This window comes from Ascaphus truei, chromosome 8, assembly GCF_040206685.1.
Source record: "Ascaphus truei isolate aAscTru1 chromosome 8, aAscTru1.hap1, whole genome shotgun sequence".
NCBI lineage: Eukaryota > Metazoa > Chordata > Amphibia > Anura > Ascaphidae > Ascaphus > Ascaphus truei.
In genome coordinates, this window is record NC_134490.1 from 38,330,644 (window position 1) to 38,346,591 (window position 15,948).

A 15,948-nucleotide genomic window follows, 5' to 3' on the forward strand; every position below is an offset into this window, starting at 1 on the left:
CAGAAGCTGGGGGTGGAGTTAGTTGGAGCCCTCCTGTACTATACCTGCCCCTGCTCTCAAATGCACACTGGGGGAGAAGTCAGTGTGAGAGGTGGGGTCTTTGTGTTAACTATATTCTAAAACTCACCAAAATAAATATATGGAGACCAGACTTCCAGGTAGAAACAGGCAAAAATACATTGCTACAAAATAATTGCTTGAAATTGCAGTTTAATGTGCCAGGCTTATTTTACATCCATATGGAAGCCTCTGTCAGTGGCTTTCAACCTTTTTTTGGTTGGGCGAACCCCAGAATTCGATTTTGAAATTCTGTTGAACCCCAACCCTCGCCCCCTCGTCTCTCCCCCCCCCCCCCTATGCTCCCTCTCGTGCTTGTGCACACACACTCTCTCCCACTTGCGCGCGCACACTCTCTCGCCCGCATGCCCCCTTATGCATGCCCCCTTATGCATGCCCCCTTATGCATGCCCCCTTATGCATGCCCCCTTATGCATGCCCCCTTATGCATGCCCCCTTATGCACGCCCCCTTATGCACGCCCCCTTATGCACGCCCCCTTATGCACGCCCCCTTATGCACGCCCCCTTATGCACGCCCCCTTATGCACGCCCCCTTATGCACGCCCCTTATGCACGCCCCCTTATGCACGCCCCCTTACGCACGCCCCCTTACGCACGCCCCCTTACGCACGCCCCCTTACGCACGCCCCCTTACGCACGCCCCCTTACGCACGCCCCCTTACGCACGCCCCCTTACGCACGCCCCCTTACGCACGCACGCACTCCCCCTTACGCACGCACGCACTCCCCCTTACGCACGCACGCACCCCCCCTTACGCACGCACGCACGCACCCCCCCTTACGCACGCACGCACTCCCCCTTACGCACGCACGCACGCACTCCCCCTTACGCACGCACTCCCCCTTACGCACGCACTCCCCCTTACGCACGCACTCCCCCTTAGGCACGCACGCACTCCCCCTTAGGCACGCACGCACTCCCCCTTAGGCACGCACGCACTCCCCCTTAGGCACGCACGCACTCCCCCTTAGGCACGCACGCACTCCCCCTTAGGCACGCACGCACTCCCCCTTAGGCACGCACGCACTCCCCCTTAGGCACGCACGCACTCCCCCTTCCGCGCGCACGCACTCCCCCTTACGCGCGCACGCACTCCCCCTTACGCGCGCACGCACTCCCCCTTACGCGCGCACGCACTCCCCCTTACGCGCGCACGCACTCCCCCTTACGCGCGCACGCACTCCCCCTTACGCGCGCACGCACTCCCCCTTACGCGCGCACGCACTCCCCCTTACGCGCGCACGCACTCCCCCTTACGCGCGCACGCACTCCCCCTTACGCACGCACGCACTCCCCCTTACGCACGCACTCCCCCTTACGCACGCACGCACTCCCCCTTACGCACGCACGCACTCCCCCTTACGCACGCACGCACTCCCCCTTACGCACGCACGCACGCACCCCCCCTTACGCACGCACGCACCCCCCCTTACGCACGCACGCACCCCCCCTTACGCACGCACGCACCCCCCCTTACGCACGCACGCACCCCCCCTTACGCACGCACGCACCCCCCCTTACGCACGCACGCACGCACTCCCCCGCACGCACGCACGCACGCACTCCCCCTTAGGCACGCACGCACTCCCCCTTAGGCACGCACGCACTCCCCCTTAGGCACGCACGCACTCCCCCTTAGGCACGCACGCACTCCCCCTTAGGCACGCACGCACGCACTCCCCCTTAGGCACGCACGCACGCACTCCCCCTTAGGCACGCACGCACGCACTCCCCCTTAGGCACGCACGCACGCACTCCCCCTTACGCACGCGCGCACGCACTCCCCCTTACGCACGCGCGCACGCACTCCCCCTTACGCACGCGCGCACGCACTCCCCCTTCCGCGCGCACGCACTCCCCCTTACGCACGCACGCACTCCCCCTTAGGCACGCACGCACTCCCCCTTAGGCACGCACGCACTCCCCCTTAGGCACGCACGCACTCCCCCTTAGGCACGCACGCACTCCCCCTTAGGCACGCACGCACCCCCCCTTACGCGCGCACGCACTCCCCCTTACGCGCGCACGCACTCCCCCTTACGCGCGCACGCACTCCCCCTTACGCACGCACGCACTCCCCCTTACGCACGCACGCACTCCCCCTTACGCACGCACGCACGCACTCCCCCTTACGCACGCACTCCCCCTTACGCACGCACGCACTCCCCCTTACGCACGCACGCACTCCCCCTTACGCACGCACGCACCCCCCCTTACGCACGCACGCACCCCCCCTTACGCACGCACGCACCCCCCCTTACGCACGCACGCACCCCCCCTTACGCACGCACGCACCCCCCCTTACGCACGCACGCACCCCCCCTTACGCACGCACGCACCCCCCCTTACGCACGCACGCACCCCCCCTTACGCACGCACGCACCCCCCCTTACGCACGCACGCACCCCCCCTTACGCACGCACGCACCCCCCCTTACGCACGCACGCACCCCCCCTTACGCACGCACGCACCCCCCCTTACGCACGCACGCACCCCCCCTTACGCACGCACGCACCCCCCCTTACGCACGCACGCACTCCCCCTTAGGCACGCACGCACGCACTCCCCCTTAGGCACGCACGCACGCACTCCCCCTTAGGCACGCACGCACTCCCCCTTAGGCACGCACGCACTCCCCCTTAGGCACGCACGCACTCCCCCTTAGGCACGCACGCACTCCCCCTTAGGCACGCACGCACTCCCCCTTAGGCACGCACGCACTCCCCCTTAGGCACGCACGCACTCCCCCTTAGGCACGCACGCACTCCCCCTTAGGCACGCACGCACTCCCCCTTAGGCACGCACGCACTCCCCCTTAGGCACGCACGCACTCCCCCTTAGGCACGCACGCACTCCCCCTTAGGCACGCACGCACCCCCCCTTACGCACGCACGCACCCCCCCTTACGCACGCACGCACTCCCCCTTACGCACGCACGCACCCCCCCTTACGCACGCACGCACTCCCCCTTACGCACGCACTCACGCACTCCCCCTTACGCACGCACGCACGCACTCCCCCTTACGCACGCACTCACGCACTCCCCCTTACGCACTCACGCACTCCCCCGCACGCACGCGCACGCACGCACTCCCCCGCATGCACGCACTCCCCCTTATGCACGCACGCACTCCCCCTTACGCACGCACGCACTCCCCCTTACGCACGCACGCACGCACTCCCCCTTACGCACGCACGCACTCCCCCGCACGCACTCCCCCGCACGCACTCCCCCGCACGCACGCACTCCCTCTTACGCACGCACGCACGCACGCACTCCCCCTTACGCACGCACGCACTCCCCCTTACGCACTCCCCCGCACGCACGCACTCCCCCTTACGCACGCACGCACGCACTCCCTCCCCCTTACGCACTCCCCCGCACGCACGCACTCCCCCTTACGCACGCACGCACTCCCCCTTACGCACGCACGCACTCCCCCTTACGCACGCACACACTCCCCCTTACGCACGCACGTACGCACTCCCCCTTACGCACGCACGTACGCACTCCCCCTTACGCACGCACGTACGCACTCCCCCTTACGCACGCACGCACGCACTCCCCCTTACGCACGCACGCACTCCCCCTTACGCATGCACGCACGCACTCCCCCTTACGCACGCACGCACTCCCCCTTACGCACGCACTCACGCACCCCCCCTTACGCACGCACTCACGCACTCCCCCTTACGCACGCACTCACGCACTCCCCCTTACGCACGCACTCACGCACTCCCCCTTACGCACGCACTCACGCACTCCCCCTTACGCACGCACTCACGCACTCCCCCTTACGCACGCACTCACGCACTCCCCCGCACGCACGCACTCACGCACTCCCCCGCACGCACGCACTCGCACGCACGCACTCGCACGCACTCGCACTCACGCACTCCCCCGCATGCACGCACTCCCCCGCATGCACGCACTCCCCCTTACGCACGCACGCACGCACTCCCCCTTACGCACGCACGCACGCACTCCCCCGCACGCACTCCCCCGCACGCACGCACTCCCCCGCACGCACGCACTCCCCCTTACGCACGCACGCACTCCCCCTTACGCACGCACGCACTCCCCCTTACGCACGCACACACTCCCCCTTACGCACGCACGTACGCACTCCCCCTTACGCACGCACGTACGCACTCCCCCTTACGCACGCACGCACGCACTCCCCCTTACGCACGCACGCACTCCCCCTTACGCACGCACGCACGCACTCCCCCTTACGCACGCACACACTCCCCCTTACGCACGCACGTACGCACTCCCCCTTACGCACGCACGTACGCACTCCCCCTTACGCACGCACGTACGCACTCCCCCTTACGCACGCACGTACGCACGCACTCCCCCTTACGCACGCACGCACGCACGCACTCCCCCTTACGCACGCACGCACGCACTCCCCCTTACGCACGCACGCACTCCCCCTTACGCATGCACGCACTCCCCCTTACGCATGCACGCACTCCCCCTTACGCACGCACGCACGCACGCACTCCCCCTTACGCACGCACGCACTCCCCCTTACGCACGCACTCCCACTTACGCACGCACTCCCACTTACGCACGCACTCCCACTTACGCACGCACTCACTCCCACTTACGCACGCACTCCCACTTACGCACGCACTCCCACTTACGCACGCACTCCCACTTACGCACGCACTCCCACTTACGCACGCACGCACTCCCACTTACGCACGCACGCACTCCCACTTACGCACGCACGCACTCCCACTTACGCACGCACGCACTCCCACTTACGCACGCACGCACTCCCACTTACGCACGCACGCACTCCCACTTACGCACGCACGCACTCCCACTTACGCACGCACGCACGCACTCCCACTTACGCACGCACGCACTCCCACTTACGCACGCACGCACTCCCACTTACGCACGCACGCACTCCCACTTACGCACGCACGCACTCCCACTTACGCACGCACGCACGCACTCCCACTTACGCACGCACGCACGCACTCCCACTTACGCACTCCCACTTACGCACGCACGCACTCCCACTTACGCACTCCCACTTACGCACGCACGCACTCCCACTTACGCACTCCCACTTACGCACGCACGCACTCCCACTTACGCACTCCCACTTACGCACGCACGCACTCCCACTTACGCACGCACGCACTCCCACTTACGCACGCACGCACTCCCACTTACGCACGCACGCACTCCCACTTACGCACGCACGCACTCCCACTTACGCACACACTCTCTCGCGTGCGCTCTCCCATACTCTGACCTCCGGTCCGGACCAGTTCAGGAGTGATGCACTTGGAATATGTCCCCCCTTCTCCTCCCCCCTCCCTGTGAGTGTGTGCCATCCGGAGCAGCCAGAGAATAGCAGTGAGCTGCTGCTGCTGAGCTCGGGAGACTCCAGGTCACTGCTACTCCTGGGAGTGTTGTCCCGGCTCTCCCCCCTTCCGGCTGCGGACCCCCTGAGGAGTGCTCGCGGAACCTTGTTTGAAAACCACTGCTATACGAGTTCGTGTCCATTTCATGCATCTTCTCGGCTAGGGCTAGGCCAGGACAAAGCCACATTTAGTCTGGCCAAGTTTTCAGGGAGCCAATAAGATGCGCATGTGACATCTAGCTTCATTTACAGTCCAGTATTTGGGTGTGAACCATAATATGGGGCGGGGAGAGAGGTTCTGTCGCGTCCTTTTTTTGTATGAGGGGTAAGGAGCATTTTCCGCCTGGAAGTTGGTCATTATGTCTGCCAGTAAAAGCTCCCTCTCGTGTGCCTGAACCGGAGGGCACTGTTGGCTCTTAGAAAGTGACTTCTAAGCGGAAGAATCTCTGCTGTGCCTCGTGTGATCAGAAGCTTCAGTCAAACAGCTGTGCAGTGATGCAGCAAAAAGAGGCAAATTATTTATTTTGCATATACCTGAATAATTTTCCTTGAATGAAAGTAACGCCTATGTATGAAAGCCATTAAAGATCAGACAGCAGAACTCTCACCTTTTTTATATCTAGACTGAGATCCGACCCCTGGCAGTTCACATCAGGATAATGAAGAATGGTCTGAGCATGAGGATTATTCCTTAGAGGAGTTTAAAGGAACCTACTCCTTTCAATGTCTCTCATTCTTCAAAGGGGAGGCAATAGATCGATTTACATGTCTCATCTTGAATATTGAGGAACCAAAAAGAGGGTGGGGGGGGGGGGTGAGGAAAGAGCTTTGCGTCATGAATAAGGCTATAATGGAATCCTGAAAGTGCATTATTTCCCAGTCCATCGATCAGGGAAGTAGAGCTGAGCAAGGTCTAACTGTAGAAATCTGACACCCTGAACCATGGCAATCCAAGCCAAATTTAGCAAGATGCTATTGGATACATTTTGCTCTGATTGCTGAGGTTGGGTTTTTTATTTTTCAATTCTCAAAATCTGAACTCGTTATTCTCTTGAAAGGGTTGATGGGTAATAGGCTGCCGATGGAAAAATGCCTGATTTCTTCAAAAGTTTTCCCGAAGGCTGATGATGCTGTTCCGCCGCGTGCCCTTAAAACTACAAATCCCTTGGAAGATACGTTCAAAGATTTCATGGAGGAAAGGATGGCTGTTATTTTAAAGCTGCAATCCGCTACTATTGGTGCTACCAAGAAGACAGCAACAGCTGTGGTGTGCATTCCCACAACAATATGTTTGTTGTCCCCTAACCTGGAATAAAGATTAGGAGTGGCCAGACAGACGTGTTTAAGAATTTCGGAGATCTTACGGATGTTATAGGTTTTTTTTTTTTGGTGTGTGTGCGCACGCAAAGCATCGCTGTGAGTTGGCTGCTTGCAAGATCTGCTGGTTATTCAGCAGTGGCAAATGGAGCATTGTAGCTGAAGAGTTGCTCAGCCGATGAGTCTTGCACACAGAAATTTAGTTTCCTTGCCATTTTGGTGAAGTCCTGGATACGATTAATCACGGGAAACCAGGACTATTGCAGCGGGATTGCAAGCACCAGGCAGAAGAAAGGAGTTAAATAAAACAAGTTTATTTCGACCGAAGTCAACAGGCACAGCACAAGGTTAAAGGCACAAACTCCACGTTACGGGAGGGAATCTTGGCTCACTAGGTGTTGGGCTCAACTTCATAGGCTTACCCAGAATGTCTTCCACACGCCAAAAGTCTCTGGGAACCGCGGTACCCTCGGGTTGCTAGTTGCGTCCTAGCAAGCTTAAAAGTCCCGCTTGTCTATGCAACGGAGCCTCGTTCTGGATCTGTCTCTGGCAAAAACCTCAGAGTAACACATCAATTGTCTCTCAGACTGAGAGTCTGGATCAAATCTAACTGATCGGCAGGGGTATACATAGTTTCCCAGTCCCTCTAAAAAGCATGGAAGACGACGTGCTGGCCAATCACAGTGAGGGCTCATCTGTGATGGGCCATGGGAGGTGACTGTGCTTTAGAATAGCCCACAGAGGTGGGCTTAAGGAGATAGGCACATTCAAACACCACTGGGAACAGTCAGTTGGGACTGAAAGCGAGGCCTCAGTTTCCAGTTACAGCCCGATACTCCATGCAGAGATAGATGCCTCCGTCTGTGAGGAACAATGGCTCCGATCTGTCACATTTTCGCAGACCGGAGTAAACACCCCTCCCCACTCTAACAGTGCCCAAGTACTTCACCCACATTTACATAGCAGGCCCTGATTCCTTTGTGTGCTGGTGATGTACCTGCCCTAGCACACACAGGAGTCATACAAATACATTACACATGCATGGGCAAAGAAGCTTTTACAGGGCACACCATAGCACACAAAAGGATGGTACAATATGCCAGAAACTTGGCATCCATCTTGACTGGTAGCAATGGCCGGGCTTAACCTTTAATATGCTGACCACGTTGCCCCTACCGTCACAGAGCCTCCAATATATGGGCTGTAGGGGTTATTTCCTACCGCAAGATGAGAAGGGAAAAATCGGCGGCGCCCCATGGACCTCGTTTCAGGAAGCCAGGTTTTACAGGCCAGAAGACCATGGGTTCTCAGTAAACACAAAATAGGCCTGCCGCTCAACCTTTAACCCAGTAAACCCAGGTTCCCTTTAGAGCCAGGCCCAGTGCATGCCAGTATGTACCCGACACACAGAATCCCGGTAGGCTGGTGGCATTCTAGGATTATTGGGTGCAAACAACCTCGGACAGAGATGGGTTCTCAATTCTTTCAAAAACATACCTTTTTGAAATTTGCAAATTACCCTTGTTCTGATTTTGATGATGGGGCAAAGTTGTTCTCTTGCCCTATCTGGATGAATATATACGGAGTAGCCCTATATATACATTCTATTATGGCTCATCTGACCAATTGTGTATGTATAAAATGGCTGTAACTTTTATTGTTATAATGTTTGCGTTGATGTATAAACTTTTGTTTGTTTTTTTGTCCCTGGGCATGCTAGGCTGGTGAAACACTTACCCAGCCTGCATGCCTAGGGATTAGGGTTCAGCTGGTTCCACGAGGAGGTTTTGGACAATGGAGCGAGGAGATGGGCAATCCTATTTGGAAGCCGTTGGTCCAATAAGCAGGGCCATTGTCTGCCCAGACAGAAACTCTTATCAAGAGTTTGCGAGCCGGCACTGAGAGCAGGAGGTAGGCGCCATTCTAATTGTCTGGTTTGTAATTTCCGCCCTCCTTGCCTCAGCCTCTCCGTCACGCCCCCTGTCCTGATTGGCCAACACAGACAAGCTCTCGTCTTGGGATTGGCCCACTACACAGCATTCGTGGAAAGATTGGTCTCTGGTCCGTTTTCCATGTTTGTCTATGGAGATGGGAAACCTATGAGTTGCAGCCGATTTTAATACCGGGGTGGTTTGTCACTGTAGTGTGTGGATTTGCTAAGTGGGACTCTCGAAGGATCTGCTGGAGCGACCCGAAAGCGAGGCTGTGTGCTGTTTTACTGCGGGAGATTCAAGTGTTGCTTGGTGACATGCATCAAACGATGCCTACAGACTCCGAACACTCACAGGAGTGGGCATTGGACCAGTAAAGTCATAGGATTCCCCCTGTGTGGGCCAGAGATTGAGTATAGTTCTGATGTGATATTGTGTTGGGTCTCCTGGCTCTAGCCAGAATCCCGTGGAATGGTCCTGGTTTTCCGTGACACTGATTTTGTTTTCAAAGATAGTATTCCAAGGGATCCGACAAAAACAAGAACCTTCAGGAAAGCGGCTTAGGAATTGCAGTTAAACAAATGTTTATTACGGTCGCAGCAGATTCATTAAAAAAAAAAAAAGGAAGGAATATATAATTTTCTTGTCCCTATTTCACCTGGGAAATTAGGGCAGTTTTGGTTCTCTCGTAAATCCATTTCTGATAAGATAAAGTATTTCAAGATGGAACTATAAGATCAGTGATGACTGCTGTCTGCTTTAAGTGTAGGGTATTTCTTGGCATGCATATCCACATATGCCTGAACATGCTAAGCATCAAAAGTTTAAGGTTCTGTCTTGGATGAAAGCACAGTTTTTGCCCTTCCATTGAGTCTTGCTATAGCTCCCAGAACTTTTTAGGAATTTGTGGCAGTTCTCATTGCGCACATTAGACACAAGTGGTGTGTGTTTTCCGAATGCCTTATCTAGACAATTAGCTGATAGAAGCGCATCTCGGGAAGAATCAGAGTGACGTGACTATAGTTATTGTGGTGCTGGAAGAACATTGACACATTGCAAATAACCAACAGTCATTTGTCTCCATCTCATTTGTAGCCATAAAGATTTTTTATTTTTTTTATTTCTTTAAACAAAAGACACGATTTTCTTACGCTGCAAAAAAATGCAATATTCAGCTCAGAAGTGAAGCAGTTTATAAATGAATGAGCCCCAGAAGTAAGATCGTATCTGAAGGTGTTGCAGCTCTTTAGTGTAGCAAAAGAGGTTGTTCTTTGGGCGGCCTTCCACAGCTTTGTAATGCAGCAACATTTCTTTAAACATTGGAACAAGAGGGAAAAACATCTCACTTCAATAATCCTCTTGGCATCACGAATAGATTTGTGTCCAGTCACAACACCTTGCATAACAGGCATACTAAACAGAGAAGTGGAATTTTGAAGCAGAAGTCGCGTTCTGCTTGGAGACTGGACTCGAATCCCCAGCTAATTGTGGAAAAATGGCAATGAGCAAAAATAGATTTCATGGCCACCAGAGAATCTCAATCTTCAGAACTTCTGTTCAAGATGGTGTCAGTCTGGCCTTAGCTGAGGATACAATGGCCATTGTATGGAATTTTTGCCGGGCATGTTTTCCCTTCAGTGCCCATGTTGAAGGTTCTAAAGATGAACAGGAGAGATCAAGCAGAGATTCTTAACTGCCCTAATTGGGCTAAGAAGGGCAGTATCTTAAGGAGAGGGCTGCTTCGGATGCTTCCCAAACTTCCATTTACTGGTTCATTGTCTTTAATTTGCCCTAATCTAGATGTTTTATTCAGCCTGTATGTTAAGCAGAGCAGGCTAAGGAAAGGTGTACAGGCATACCCCGCATTAACGTACGCAATGGGACCGGAGCATGTATGTAAAGCGAAAATGTACTTAAAGTGAAGCACTACCTTTTTTCCACTTATTGATGCATGTACTGCAATGTCATATACGTGCATAACTGATGTAAATAATGCATTTGTAACAAGTGTCCCCGCTTGCGCACAGCTTCGGTACAGGTAGGGAGCTGGTATTGCTGTTCAGGACGTGCTGACAGGCGCATGCTTGAGCTGCCGTTTGCCTATTGGGCGATATGGCCTTACTCGTGAGTGTACTTAAAGTGAGTGCCCTAAAACCGGGGTATGCCTGTATTAGAAGAACTGATTTCAACTCTACTACAGTCTCGTAAGAGTGTTTACTTCCAAGGTTTATGATAAAATATAGAGCAAGATGCTGAAGTCAGAACATCAAAATTGAACAGGTTTTGGATTTCATGCAGGTAGGTTTCCAGAAGGGACTTCAGCCTTCTTCCATCCATGTTTCAGCTCTACGGGTCTTCAGGTTCCATTCGCCTCAGAAGAACTTGTCAGGTTTGTAGGCGGTATATTGAGGCTGAAGCCTACAGTACGATAACCGATCCTAGTCTGGCACATCAACATAGTTTTGGAAGGAATGGCATCTGGAGGCCGAGGAAATCAAGAACATGTTGACAAGTCTGGAAGACTGTATTCGTAAATCTCCTCTTTCTCCTTTTTTTTTTTCTTTTTTAAATCTGAATTGTAACTAGGGGGCTTGGTGCTATTTTCAGCTCTGCAGACACCCTGGTTTCCCAGTAACTTACTTCCTTCATTTTAAAGGAGATTTAATTGTGCCTTCCTATTGGCTAAAGATTTTTGTTTCCCCTGGAGGGAGGTTTAAACCCAGTAACTTGACAGATTAAGTATCTCGGGAACAGTGGATGGAGGTGGTTGATGCTTTAACAGCAATTACTTCAGCCAGCAGAGTATAAGAACATAAAGCTCATCATGCACATCGTCTTTGAATATAAAACGGGCATGAAGAAAATTCCTTTTCTTTCCCAAGCTTGCTTCATCCTTTCATCTGAATCAGTAAATGGGGGCCCCTTCGTTCTCCTCTCATTCTAAGAATAAGAAAAGGCACTGACGGTTCTGTCCACCTACAGTATAACAATTTCAGAAAATCAGACCATTTATTTGTTCTATATCGGGATGGCCAACTCCAGGACTCACAGGTCCTTAAGGATATCCCTGCTTCAGCACAGGTGGCTCAGTCATAATTGAGCCACCTGTGCGGAAGCAGGGATATTCTTAAACTCCTGACTTGGTGGCCCTTGAGAACCGGAGTTAGCCACTTCTTCTGTTCTATATGATGCACTCAGGAGGCAAACCAGCCGCTTCTGTCGAGATGGATAAGAACAGGGTATTCGAGAAGCCTATATAATGATGGGCAAGGAGTTGTCATTAAGTATCAGGGCGCATTTCACATGCGATAGCAACTTCCTATATAGAGAGAGCTCTGGCGTCTACAGAAATTTTTTTTTTATAAATCAGCAAATTGATCATCCCGCAGCTTTGCAAAGCGCTAGGTTGGATGTATTGGCATCAGCAGAAGCAAAATGCGGGAGAACATTCTTTCAAGCAATTCTGAGTCGTTTTCTGATGGTCCTTCCTGAGTTTTGGGACTGCTTTTGGACATCCCAACTTTTTACCTACTGATTTTGGGTTTTCTTTTGGTTATCTATGGCAGCCTCTAGTCTTTGTCGTTTTTTTCCCCCGTCTTTGTGTTCTGTTTTATCATTATGCTCTTCATGCTGCTTGATAAAGAATAAAACTGAAGCAAGAAGAGGTTTATTTATAAAATATTTTTCCTGGGTAAAAAAAGCACCTCGTTTTCAAGTATATCCTGGGCACAAAGTAAAGATGACCACATTACAAGTTCCAGTTACATGTTTAAAGTAGGAAACAGACAAAGTTTTGAAGGATCTTAGACAGAAGCGGATGTGAGGGACTCATGTGAATTGTTTAAGGAATGTGGAGAAAGGTACAAGAGGAATTGGATTCTTTATTGAACCGTGGGATTTATAAGCAGGTTTCCGGAGGCGGATCTAAGGAGATAAGTGAAAGAGAAAAGAAGCGCTAACAGGCAATTTCTAATAAGACCATAATAACCAAATTCATATTAGCAACTGAGTCCATATGTTGTGTCCTGTGCTTGAATTAAATACCATACATGCAGGGGATGCGTATCAAAGTCCCATTCTTCGTGGATAAAAGATTTCCAACGTTTTTCAGTCCCACTGCCGGGGTCAAACGAGGGGGGTTTCCAAGCCCCTTAAAGATATTGGTGCAAAAGGAGGAATCCTCTGGCGCGTGGAGCGGTGGAGAAAGGAAAGAGAGCAAAGAAAAAAACAATGGTGTAATATTGTTTCAGACCTCAACACAATATGAGGGTGAAATAAAGAAACATTGCACTGACGTGTTGTGCAATAGAGCAGCGGTGCGCAATCTGTGGGGCGCGACCCCCAGGGGGGGCGCGAGACTGCCGACGGGGGGCGCGGGGTTTACAGAGGCCCCGCGCGCTTCCCGAAGGCACTTAAATTAAGTGCCGGGGGAGCTGCAGGGCCTCTGTAAACCATACTTACCCGTGGCTCCGGCGGCTTCCTCCCGGCGTCGCCATGGCAACGCGGCGTCAAAATGACGCTGCGAGGTCATGTGACGTCACGTTGCTATGGCAACGTGACGTCATTACGCCGGAGCGCGGGTAAGTTGGGGTTGGGGAGGGCGCGGGAGCGAGGGGACAGCCGTCAGGGGGGCGCAGGGAAAAAAGTTTGCGCCCCCCTGCAATAGAGGAATCGTCAGGCTGCAAACATATGATGATTGTGGGAATGATTGTCATCTGTGGCAGAACGCTTGAAGTAAATTATTTTCCCGTAATGTGCACCTTTTTATAAAAAAAATCGTGAAAATGCCATAGTATAATATAATTTTATTTAAACAAAAATTGTAATAAAGTGGTTATAGCACTCGCTTATCTTGAGCTTTGTGCAGATTGAATGTAAAGCTTTCCAGCATGGGGTATATCTTGCGTATCCTCCCTCTGGTCTGGGATCTTCCTGATACTGAGAAGGTAGCTGATTCCCATCTAGTGTCTCCTCGTCACTCGGGGTGTGTTCCGCAGTGGGGATCTCTCCTTTTCCAACTCCGTGTAGATCCTCATGGAGTCCCGTCGGGGCAACACCCATGAACGGGCCGACCAAGTGGTCTGGTCCTCCTCCGTCAAGGGTAGGTCATGTAATCCGTAAATTCGTGAGCGTGTCGGTGTTCTAGAGGCAAGGCTTGCGTTTGCCAAACACCTACGGAGGCCTCTGTGGTTCAACCCAACATGTTTTGCCTCCTGGCTTCCTCAGGGGTAACACCATGGTTTTTTGTTTTTGTTTTTTAAATCGATCCACATGGCAGAGGAGTTGTCCTTTTGCACTAAGGAGAGAAGTACTGTGTACAGTGGGGTGGGAAGTCTACTCAGATGTAATTGGTTAACTTGGCCAGAAAGTTCTTTAAAGGTTAGAAAGGAAAGATGTACATTATGTATGGACTTGAGGGATAGCCATCCAAGCTCGGTTAACATATCACAATGGTGGGTGTTGAAGTTATATATTAAGAAATAACAGCACTTGGGGTTATATTGAGGTGTTGCCTGATTAATACCTGCTCATAAGATTTTTGTCCTACCGCCAGCTGAGTCAATAACAGTAGTAGAGACTGCCATAGAGGACTAAACAAAAATTAAATCAGTCGGTAAAAATGTCCTTCATTTAACAAAACCTTTTCTTCCTGTCATTAATTTACAATCCTACTGTAACTAATGCAGTGTGTCATTACCTTTTTGCTATTCATCCTTGTGATGTTCACTCTTTCTGGCTTCATTCAGAGAACTATCAAACATATTTTTAAAGTAATAATCCTCCCTAACTCACAGGATAGGAACAAGGCAGTTCTCTGGGGCTGAGCCGTGCTATGTTCAGCTCCGGGGGGCCCCTAGTTCCAGAGATACCTGCTGATGTAAGTTTACCTGCATCACTTCCTGGTTTTAAAAGGGGATTTTAATGGCTGTCTAGTATGAAGCCATAACTGATAATGCTACAGCTTCCTATTGGCCTGAGATTTGGTGCCCATTTTGTTTCCCCTGGAGGGAGATTTAAATCTGGTAATTACACCGGTAAGTATCTTAATGGGGATGTGTGGCCCAGAGATGAAAATAGTAAGGATCCCCCCTTGAAATGTTGTTTAAATAAAAAGGGAGGGGGGGGGGGGGGGAATTGCTGTGTTGCACTATGAAACAAAAAGCAAGAGGAGCAACTGATATTGTGAGCTCTGAATTCCAGAATGTCGCTTGGTGGAACTGCACCTCTAACGCCATCTGCACTGCCACTGCCACACAGCGTTCAGGCTAATTGCAGAGTGAGTCCCTTTCCTCTTTCGTACATTTGACCCAGAACAAAAGTACGTTCTGCACAAAGTAGGTCACAGTCGAGAGGCTGAGTGCGGATCTGTAAGGACATTTTGTGTCTGGAGAGTTGAGGGCGGAAAAGGAATGGGTCTGTCAAAATACAGCTACTCCTGCAGTGTCGGGGGGAGGGGAGCGCGACACCTTGTACAGCCGTCCTTCCCAGGCACTGGCCCTTCTGAAGGGGTGCAGTGTGTTTTTAGGGGGTTCAAACTGAACACACTGCTGTGTAGTAGTCTTAAGTATCTGTATAAACTTCCAAAGCTGCTCGTTTAAAGGGAAAACAAAATGTTATGCCAAAACCACAACCCTTTTTTTACAATGAAAAACCTTTTTACTTGTTTAGAAATGCAAACGCACATTACTGGAAACAATTGAATATATATAGTCTTCTTTTCTGGAATCGAGAAGTATCCATGTTTGGTATGTGATGTCATTTATGCCAATGGGAGGGTTGAAAATTAGATTGGGAAAACTTGGGCGGAATGTGATTGAATATTGAGAACATCAATTCTAATTTTAGCTGGTCCACGGGACACAGCAGCTGGGGGAGTGTCCGTACTGATGGGCATTTTTTTTATTTTTCTATTGCTATATATAGATAACTTCAGACTAGAACGAAACAAAAACCCTTGTAGGTCAGTAGGGGCGCTGTGCTGGTCCTCTGTAGAACAAGAGGTCATACGCTTGAAGTTTGAGTGGGAGGTTCGGGAAATGTGAAAAGTACGTCACTGAAAGGGTGGTGGATTTGGGGAATAGCCTTCCAACAAACGTGGTAGGGGTTAATACAGTATGTGAATGAGAGAATCTGATTGGCGGGAAGACACACGAATCTGAAGTATGGCACATGGCCGAGTATTTAATACGACTTGAGAATTCACAGTAGATAGGAGAATAGGCAAACAGG

General features: G+C 52.2%; 1 protein-coding gene across 1 annotated transcript in view; it reads left to right on the plus strand.

Annotated features, from left to right (window-relative positions):
• GNA11 (G protein subunit alpha 11) overlaps positions 1–15,948 on the plus strand; it is a 37,558-nt gene that overhangs the window by 11,710 nt on the left and 9,900 nt on the right. The gene's annotated exons all lie outside the window — the stretch shown is intronic.